The following is a 10,428-nucleotide window of genomic DNA, read 5'->3' on the forward strand; positions in this document are numbered from 1 at the left end:
TTAAATAAGGACTTTACAAATTGTAGACTTAAATACTCATAGACTTTTATTGTTATTGTTTAACAGAAATTTCTGTATTTTTAATAATTAATAAAACTTTATTTACTATATTAGTATATAGCGTTTTTACAAATGAGGACGCGTTTGTCAGCTTTTGCTCACTTTTGGGTACACATTTCTTCTTAAAATATAAGATTAACCAATATGATACACACACAGACACATACGGGTTTTTATACGGGGACTTCCATAATGGTTTTCTATAATGGTTTTTATTCGGTTCAAACTGTATGTTGTATATCCTTCCCCTAACCCAATCCCTAAACCTACTGAAAACTTTCTGCATTTTAAGATTTTTAAAAATCATCATTCTGTACAATGTTTTAAGATTGCTTACCTGTGGGGACCTCAATTTACACACCCACAGTGATATAAGTGCCCATGAGTAGGGGTGTGTTCTGGTTGAAGTCCCCACAGGGATACAAAACATTCCACACACACACACCTCATACACACACACACCTCCTCATGTCCTATAAATCCTACCCCAAAAAAGGGGTTTCCTCAACAAACTAATTTGCAACCTGATCGGAAGTCTTTGTCCGTGACTGTATTTACTGCACAGCAAAGGTATTTATCCAGCTTTGTGGTTGCGGTCTAGTGGTCCTGTGTAGAAAGCTGTCTGGTCCAGATTCTTTCTAGACATTTAACTCTGTTAATGGCCTCGCTGCTGCACCAAATTGCCCTTCTCTCCGCTCCGCCACACAGCCGTGAAGCTGATATGCTCTAATGTAAATATTTGGACCTGCACCCCTGCCCCCTCCGAAAGGACAAGGGGAGCTTTTTAATTGATATATTGCTCTCAAACTGTTTGAGGTTTTTAAAGAAGAGGTGGAAGCCACAAGCAGAACAAAAGGTCACACAGTAGAATAGTTTTTAAAGTAGTGCTGATATGCACTTGACCTTATGTGAGAATATTCGTCTTTCTACTCCTCTAGATCGCAGGATGATATGACCTGGTTTGTCCCAACAAGGTTCAACTCAGGGACAGGACATAACAAACAAGTGACAGTGAGAAAATGAGGGTCATGGAAAAGGTCTACTATAAAGATCTCAACCAGCCACTACAGAAATGCTATTGCTTTTTTTTGAAGTTTTACAAATGTAATTTCTGAAAGGCTTTGAGAAGTTTATTTGGGGTCAGGCAGATAATTTGGTGCCTTGTTTTAAAGAGTTCTCTTAAGGGTGAGATCGACATGGTTTGGGGCATCTTCTACTTTTTTATTAATAAAATTTTTTTATAAACAGCATTGTTCTGATGAATAAGTGTAATATTTGTTAAAACTATTTTAAGGTGTTGATATTAAATATTTCAACATATGTGACCCTGCCTGTGAAAACCCAGCTCAAGTCATTTTTATGATTTACTGTTTTCTAAACAAAATCATCCTATATAAATGTAAAGAACATTCTGTGAAAATATAACACTGATATATTTAACATGAGGAAGGCCATAATATTCAAATATTAAAATCAATAACGAAACTCTGATCCTCTTAATCTAATAATTAAATCATTAGACACAAATGGGTGATTCTCGCAAAATTAGACTTGCGAGGTGTCATGAAACATTTTGATAATAAAAGTAAATGCTATAAAAATAATATACAGTTACAAACATCTCTTCATGTACTATTTTGAACAGGATTTCAAATGAGATAATAAAAACCAATTTTGTTGTTTTTTCCACATTTAAGGAAAAATTTTCATTACCACGTGTCCATTTCTGGATTTGGGTTCTTTGACATGGAAATATTAAAAAATCTAAAAAAAAAAAGCTTGTTATAAAAGCAGTGCATGTTATACTATAAACATTTCAGTAAAGAAACATGTGGTGTTTGGTGATCATTGGTAAATGTATAGTGACAATAATAAGGAATATAAATGTGTCCAAGACCAATTTTCTCATCCTCCATAACAATTTCAATCATTGTTTAAGCCCTCAAGGAACTAACATTTTCAAAAAAACAATTGTTGGAAGGGACATAATTGACTGTGACACTCAAGATGGCTACCAGGTAAGCAGTTCTTATTTTTTCTCTCCAGATAAAAGTTAAAATTGTGTTTGTCATTGTACAGACAACTTTTTAGTTCTCATTACCGAAACACGTAATTTTGTAAGTTTGTAAATCAGTCCCTCCAGAAAAACGCGATTGTGCAATCGCGCGATATATTGCATAATCAGCCAAAGTCCGCATATTTATGCGGGGCTGCATTTTTTCCAAATACGACGCACTTTCACCGCATTAATTACATATTTCCGCGCACAAAATTTGCGGGGCTTGCTTGATTTCATAATCTCCGCATTTTCGTAGCAAAAAGTCACATATATATTAGCAGAAAGTTGAAAAATGTTGCATTTACTTCCCAAAAGCGCAGCCGTGTCCTCTATTGCCATGGGAACGTTATGAAGTGACGTGATTATGTGACGTGAACATCATTGCAGCTTTTGCAAGTTTCCGCAGTTTTTGCAAGTTCTGCAATTTTCGCAAATTGCCGCAATTCCATCACATAAATTGCATAAATATCCTGCATATTCCATCGCATTTTTTAAGAAAACGTGCAGCAAAATCGAGGATTTTTGCCCGCAACAATCACAAAAAACTATTTTCTGGAAGGACTGGTAAATGCATATATTTAATGTACTATCATGTTGCGGTAATGATCATTTTTGATAATGATAATCTAAAAAATTTAAATAACTTTATAGGAAATATTTTTTTAAATCCTCCAAAAATAATGATTATAATAAGTTCGTAAGAAGAAATCTTATATGTGCAAAAAATTGGCTTGAAGGGCTTTTTAAAAATTCTGATGCATGGAACCTTCTAAATCTGGATTTCGTAAGAATCATCGAGTTAGGGTCACACGTTGTATTTTTTAAATAATAGAGTATTATAATAATTAATGGAGCCTAGAGCGACTGCCACCATTGTCAACTGTTCATGAAACACCTCCTCTGGGTAATCTAGGTCAAAGTGTCAGAAGACTCATTTGAGGCGTGTTGCTTGGGATCGCCTTCACACCTCTCCGTGCTTGGGCTAATAGACCATAATTACCAAATTTACTGGTCAGTAATTCAATTGTGGTTGTTTTTTTCCTCTATTTGCTCCAGTGAGTTTTGGAGCTCTCGCCCTGCACTAAGTGTCATGTCCAATCAACCTGGTGTGAGACGAGACCCAATTAGCATTGTGAGACGAAGCCAGAAAAAGGGGCCTAAAGGGTACATGTCCTGAGGACATAACTGAATGAGACACCAGCTTTCATTTGGTTCTTCATAACAAGTGAGATTCTTGACGATACAAAGTAAAGCCAAAGATGTTTATGTACTCATTCTATTAATATATTGTTTGAACACTTGAGACATTTACTATCTAAATTTACAATACAGCAGGGACATGAAACAACAACTTTTGCTTAAATAGTTTATGAAGAGATCCGAAACTAATTTCTAACTAAGCTGCCTAATTCCACAAATTTAGCAGCTGTGAGATTTAACACACAAACCTGGTCAGTTTAGTTAAACGGTTACCAACACCTTACCATAAATGTGTTTGTATAAGAAAGCCAAGTTTTTCAAAACCTGCTCTGAGCAAGTGCTCCAAGCATCTCACTCTCTATTATTCTAATAATCTTTATTGCAGTGTTGAGTCACGGTAGGAAAGACCTCACATCACCTCAGGTCAGTCCACATTCACAGCCTAAACTTCTAACCCGATATGATCCTCCTGGCTAGGTTAAATGGGGCACCAGAGTTCCAACCCGCATCAACCAGCCCAGCGTATTAGTACCATTCAGAGCCAATAACTTACGAACCAAGTAGCGAGGTCTATCACAGGGACTTGCTTAAATGTAACGTGGCACTGCTGGGCCAAAGACCTGCCTTAGTTTACCACTGCCTTAGGTCATGGCCTATGAGATCTCTGACCAGTGTTTTTTGCCCCAGGTCATCCTCAGCCGGACGACCCAGAAACCAGCAACACCGCCACTGTAATACATAACCCACTTCAAAACAAGTGGCGGATGTCAGTAAGGGCATTTACGAATGAACTCTTCAGTGGAGCTGGCAAGACCTTACGAGCGAAGAAAAGGCTGTGTTGGCTTCTTAGCTAGAAGCACCTGCTACAACATACAGTGCTTTCTCTCTCTCTCACTTTTAAAGTGGTACTTATGTCCAAGCTCATGTTTAAAGAGAAGCGATGTGCAAATTCATCATTCAACACCTTTGCTGAGTATTTTCGCCATAAAATCGGAGATGGTCTTAATCCTGGAGTTTAAAATCGCCTTGATTTCCAAGTCACAAACATGTAACTAATCATATCAATACAGTAGATATGCATGGAACGTATCGATCAGTAGTTCCAGTTATATATATTTTGTATGGATATGCCGCATAGACTCAGTGCTAAAATTATTGCAGCACAGCTGCTCCAGCTCTGCTGCAACTTACTATTTTCAACTTACATTTCAACTTACTATTATTTATCTTGACTAGAGACGCGTTGTTTTAACTACAGGTGAGTTGTTATAACTTATAAAATTAAGTTGACTTTTCTCAACTATATTTTATAAGTTGTGACAACTCATCTCTGTTGACATGACTTGTAAATCTGAGTTGATTTAACAAAAAATGTTAAGGCAGCAAAGTATTTTTTAGAATGTAGCAGTTATGTGTCTGAAAATGCAGCATCTATTTAACTTATATATCTATGGTCCAAGGTGGTGCAAAAGAGTGGAGGCAGGGACAAATTTGCAATAGAACCGTGTATACTAAATGAGACAAGTGAGTAGAGTTACATTCAAGCAAAACCATAAAGAAATTACTGTAACAGGTAAAACTTTTATATATGCTATCATAATGCTCAAAGATGAGTTTTAAAGGGGATATATCACAAAAAATCATACTTTTTCCATGTTTAAGTGCTATAATTGGGTCCCCAGTGCTTCTGTCAACCTAGAAAATGGAAAAGATCAACCCAGTAACTTAGGTCAAAATAGGTCATTGAAATATTGCTCTCCTTGTGATGTCAGAAGGGGATAATACTGCCCCTTAATCTGGACTATCCAACCACGGCACTGCCATTTAGTGCAGAGATCAACTCATTTGCATTTTAAAGGACAGACCCCGAAACGGCATATTTTTATCAAAACCTAAAAAGTGGCAATTTTAACATGCTATAATAAATTATCTACAGTAAGGGAAAAAAGTATTTGAACACCCTGCTATTTTGCAAGTTCTCCCACTTAGAAATCATGGACGGGTCTGAAATTGGCATCGTAGGTGCATGTCCACTGTGAGTGACATAATCTAAAACAAGAAAATCCAGAAGTCACAATATATGATTTTATTTTATTTTATTTTTTAATTTATTTGTATGATGCAGCTGCAAATAAGTATTTGAACACCTGTATATCACCTAGAGTTCTGACCCTTACAGACCTGTTAGTCTGCCTTTAAAATGTCCACCTCCACTCCATTTATTATCCTAAAGTAGATGCACCTGTTTGAGGTCGTTAGCTGAATAAAGAAACCTGTCCACCACCCCATACAATCAGTAAGAATCCAACTACTAACATGGCCAAGACCAAAGAGCTGTCCAAAGACACTACAGACAAAATTGTACACCTCCACAAGGCTGGAAAGGGCTACGGGGAAATACCAAGCAGCTTGGTAAAAAAGGTCCACTATTGGAGCAATCATTAGAAAATGGAAGAAGCTAAACGTGACTGCCAATCTCCCTCGGACTGGGGCTCCATTTAAGATTTCACCTCGTGGGGTTTCAATGATCATAAGAAAGGTGAGAAATCAGCCCAGAACTACACAGGACGAGCTGGTTAATGACCTGAAAAGAGCTGGGACCACAGTTTCAAGGTTACTGCTGGTAATACACTAAGACGTCATGGTTTGAAATCATGCATGGCACGGAAGGTACCCCTGCTTAAACCAGCACATGTCCAGGCCCGCCTTAAGTTTGCCAATGACCATTTAGATGATCCAGAGGAGTCATGGGAGAAAGTCATGTGGTCAGATGAGACCAAAATATAACTTTTTGGTCATAATTCCACTAAACGTGTTTGGAGGAAAAAGAATGATGAGTACCATCCCAAGAACACCATCCCAAGAACACCATCCCTACTGTGAAGCATGTGGGTGGTAGCATCATGCTTTGGGGTGTTTTTCTGCACATGGGACAGGGCAACTGCACTGTATTAAGGAGAGGATGACCGGGGCCATGTATTGCGAGATTTCGGGGAACAACCTCCTTCCCTCAGTTAGAGCATTGAAGATGGGTCGAGGTTGGGTCTTCCAACATGAAAATGACCCGAAGCACACAGCCAGGATAACCAAGGAGTGGCTCTGTAAGAAGCATATCAAGGTTCTGGCGTGGCTAGCCAGCCTCCAGACCTAAACCCAACAGAGAAACTTTGGAGGGAGCTCAAACTCCTTGTTTCTCAGTGACAGGCCAGAAACTGATCTAGAGAAGATCTGTGTGGAGGAGTGGGCCAAAATCCTTCCTGCAGTGTGTGCAAACCTGGTGAAAAACTACAGGAAACGTTTAACCTCTGTAATTGCAAACAAAGGCTACTGTACCAAATATTAACATTGACTTTCTCAGGTGTCCAAATACTTATTTGCAGCTGTATTATACAAATAAATTTAAAAAAAACCATACATTGTGATTTCTGGATTTTTTTTAGATTATGTCTCTCACACAGTGGACATGCACCTACGATGACAATTTTAGATCCCTCCATGATTTCTAAGTGGGAGAACTTGCAAAATAGCAGGGTGTACAAATACTTATTTTCCTCACTGTATATCCCAACATACATACTGTATGCTGCTACTCCTCCTTAAACACCACAACTGGATGTTGAAATGCCATCAACTGGTAAATTAAACTGGAGAAACTGCAATCACACATGTACTGTCCATCACCAAGCTTCTATAATTTTGATATTATGCACCTACACAGGTCTATTATTGTTATGACAGCCTGGTGATCCCAGAGGCCAGTTTCAATTAAGCCGCTAGGTGTTTACAGGTATTGTGCGGGACTTGTTGTACTCATGTAGACGGCGCTCTCGGCTATTGTACCAGGCCACAATGGTTAATGAGCCATCTACCCATGAGCACCTAGCAGAACAAATAGACAATGTGCTCTTCTCTCCTACAAAACTCTCTCATCTAACACATACACACAGACAATACGCTCCACCTCTACCACCTAACACACCAATCTAAGACCGACTACTGTAAATATAGGCCACTGTGAGATCTCTTATTTGATCTCTGTTTGCATTTCAACATCAAATAAACTGACCTAACCTTCTTCTAGGTCCATTTAAATGGTAATGTGTAGCAGGGACTGGTCTGGAAGGCCATTCTTCTCAAGGTCAAGAGGGTGATCAGATGTGCTTCCTCCGGGTTAGCACAAGACAACAAATGTGATCTTAAAAGACCAATTGCTTTGTGACCTGCATTTCGGCTAGTGTAAGATTGCATAAGAGATGCTCTGACCATGACTGATCTCGAGTCATGGAAGCTCTTTAACTCCAGGTACGTGGTGGACACCACTGACAATAGATGTTTCAAGCAAGTTAAGAGTTTATTAACAGTGCAAAGATCATGGGTTTGATATCAGAAATAACACATGGCACGCTAAAAAAAAGTATACCTTGAATGCACTGTAAGATGCTTTAGCATCTGTTAAATTTATAATTTAATAAACATTAAATAAAAGAAAAACGCACACATATATTAACATTCTTCAAAAAGTCTTTCTGGTTGGCTCACTGGGTAGCTCACGTGATGTCAGAACTACAAATAAGTGCATGCACCCTATCTGAGCAACTCCAGTCACCCCTTGAGCAGGTAAGGGGATAAAACGCTGCCTGGATTTACATGCCACAAGTGATGCAGAGAAAGAGCCACCTCGCTCCACAGTGCCACATCAAAGCAGACCAGGTTATTAACAGGGCATGAAGAGCACTGGAGATCTCACTCATACCACACACACTACCTCTGCCTGATCTCACATGAACACACACACATAATATATTTAAGGTCTAATTCTGACATTAATATGAGGCTCTGTCTGCCGTCAATGCCCCTCATAATTCATTAAGCAACTTATTGGGCAAAAGATTCAATATGCATGTTAATTTAATGGGGTTTTTGGTTAGGGGAAAATGATTAAAAAAGCTTTGATGTTCACAAAACTTGGCAGTCAATCATTTTGCATTGAATTACGGCATTAATAAAGAATGGAAAAACAATTGGGAAAGCTATTGTTTCAAACACATGCATGTTAATGCGCTCTATTAGAATGCATGTAATCGTTTGAAAACCATTAAAGCAGTCCAGCTCGTATTCTGTACAGGTGATTTTTTGCGCCCTTTGTCTTCTAACCTGCTGCTAGGGTTAATCTGATCACATACAGCCTAAGTTGTGTAATGTAATACAAAGCTTTTATGGTTACAAAACCATTCACTATTCAATTCACACAAAAAAAGTCTATAAACCAAAAAGAGCTTTACCAGTAAACTTTAATCCCATAAAGCTTAGGGGCAACTTGAACTTTCACAGGCAAGCATGCCCATAGCAAGAGCATGTCAACAGGTTAGAGCAATGTCCTCCCTTACTGATTCAATTAACATGCAAAGCAAACAAACTCTGATGAGGCTGTTAAAACCGATTTAAAAGATGACAACACGATTATATTTTACGAAATCTGAGAGTGGAAGCAAGCTGACATTTACAGCAGAACAGAAGTGATAGATTGAGGTCAGATGGAAGAACGTGTCTTGGTTTGTCGCATTTTCAGCATGTGTTGATCCATCTGGAGTCATGGAGGCTGGATAATCAGCACAAGCCACACGAGCATGTGCCGAAGGTTTAGGAGCGGGAAATGTGCAATGTGCACCATGCTTTTGCACAGACAAACCAACATTTTTGCCCCACTAAACATCACAGTTACTTTACACAAACTGAGCAGCATAGTGATATGGAAGAGCAAACTGTATGTGGTAATAAGGCCTCTTGACTCTATATTAATATTATCAGTTTTACTAATTCAGTTTTTGGTTAGAATCATCCTGCAGTTTTAAAGCTCATCTTTCAAGTACAATACAGTATAGTACAAATACCTACAGTACAATGACATCAGCTGGGACAGGCAAACAAAACATGGGCCTTTTCTCAATCCAAAGGCTGCAGCCTGCCCTACGGAGGTCGCATATGCAGGCTGCATACGTCATCAAGCCTGGTTTATTAAAGTTAACTGAGCATTACATTCGCAAGTAATACGCATATTAAAACTATTTACGAATAAATAAGAATTATGGTCAACTTTATAATTGTTAATAATCTAAAATAAGACTTGATGACGTATGCAACCTGCAAATGCAGATGCGACCTCCGGAAGGTGCAGCCCTCTCGGATTAAGAAACGGTGACCATGGTGGGCTTGGTGAAAAATACTTTTTTAAATGGATAGAGATGCAAAATCAAGCAATTAAATCTATTTCGATACCTTTTTTCAAATATGACCGACAATATCACCAAAATCAGCTTTTGAAGTCGAGGACACATTCGTGATAATGACAACAAATTTACCGTCAACTGACGTGCTTAATTGCTTCTGCCATGTTTTCTCACGGACACGGTCCAACATTGACAACTTTCCACACCGTCATTTTGAAGATCGTCAAGTGGAAGATGGAAATTTATTAGGACAGACCATCAAACCTTGATTTCGACCTACCGAGGAAACGATGTATATCTCAGTCAGGCAGTTCCTAGGACACAAAACAACACGGTTGTGACGTCACAACATCTACCCAGTAGAGGTACGTTTGTAAACTTTATGGTTTTCTTCATTCTACAGTAGGCCAAAATTAAACAGAGTATTAGGGAACTGTACAAACTGTTAAAAAAAGCTACAATTACCTGTTATGTCTATGATTATGACTGGAAAAGTATCACGTTAGGTCACTTGAGAGCACAGCACGGATCCCCAAAGAGAGAGGAAATTAATTAAACTCGACTCTACTTCGTGCTCACACTTGTCATCTTGTATATCAGGCTTTCAGCACACAAAGCGAGCAGCCTGTTTCAATTAACAAAGCTGCTGTCAGGACTTTCACTAGCGCGTGCTCTCCGTGCGCGGTACCCGCCTGAAACTACAAAGCTGTCGGAAAACCTGCGCGCACCATTGCATTACAAGAGAAAACCTGCGCGTGTATCTTCACACACTGTGCACTGACAAGTCGGGAAATATTAATCTTTAATAAATACGATGAAATGGGTCATTGTCAGAGTGCCAAACTGCAATAACTTCCCAGTTTTAAAGACGGGTATTTCCTT

At 38.7% G+C, this 10,428-nt stretch overlaps 1 long non-coding RNA gene across 1 annotated transcript in view; it reads right to left on the bottom strand.

Moving 5' to 3' along the window:
* The window catches only part of LOC141367276 (uncharacterized), a 32,445-nt gene extending 22,081 nt beyond the window's left edge, over window positions 1-10,364 (bottom strand). Inside the window, exons 1-2 of the long non-coding RNA XR_012371581.1 lie at window positions 10,012-10,364; window positions 9,679-9,860 (exon numbers count right to left, since the gene is read on the bottom strand). This is a non-coding gene — a long non-coding RNA (uncharacterized lncRNA). The remainder of the gene's footprint in view (window positions 1-9,678; window positions 9,861-10,011) is intronic.
* Window positions 10,365-10,428: the final 64 nt, after the last annotated feature.

The sequence above is a fragment of the Misgurnus anguillicaudatus genome, chromosome 10, assembly GCF_027580225.2.
Source record: "Misgurnus anguillicaudatus chromosome 10, ASM2758022v2, whole genome shotgun sequence".
NCBI classification, from domain to species: Eukaryota; Metazoa; Chordata; class Actinopteri; order Cypriniformes; family Cobitidae; genus Misgurnus; species Misgurnus anguillicaudatus.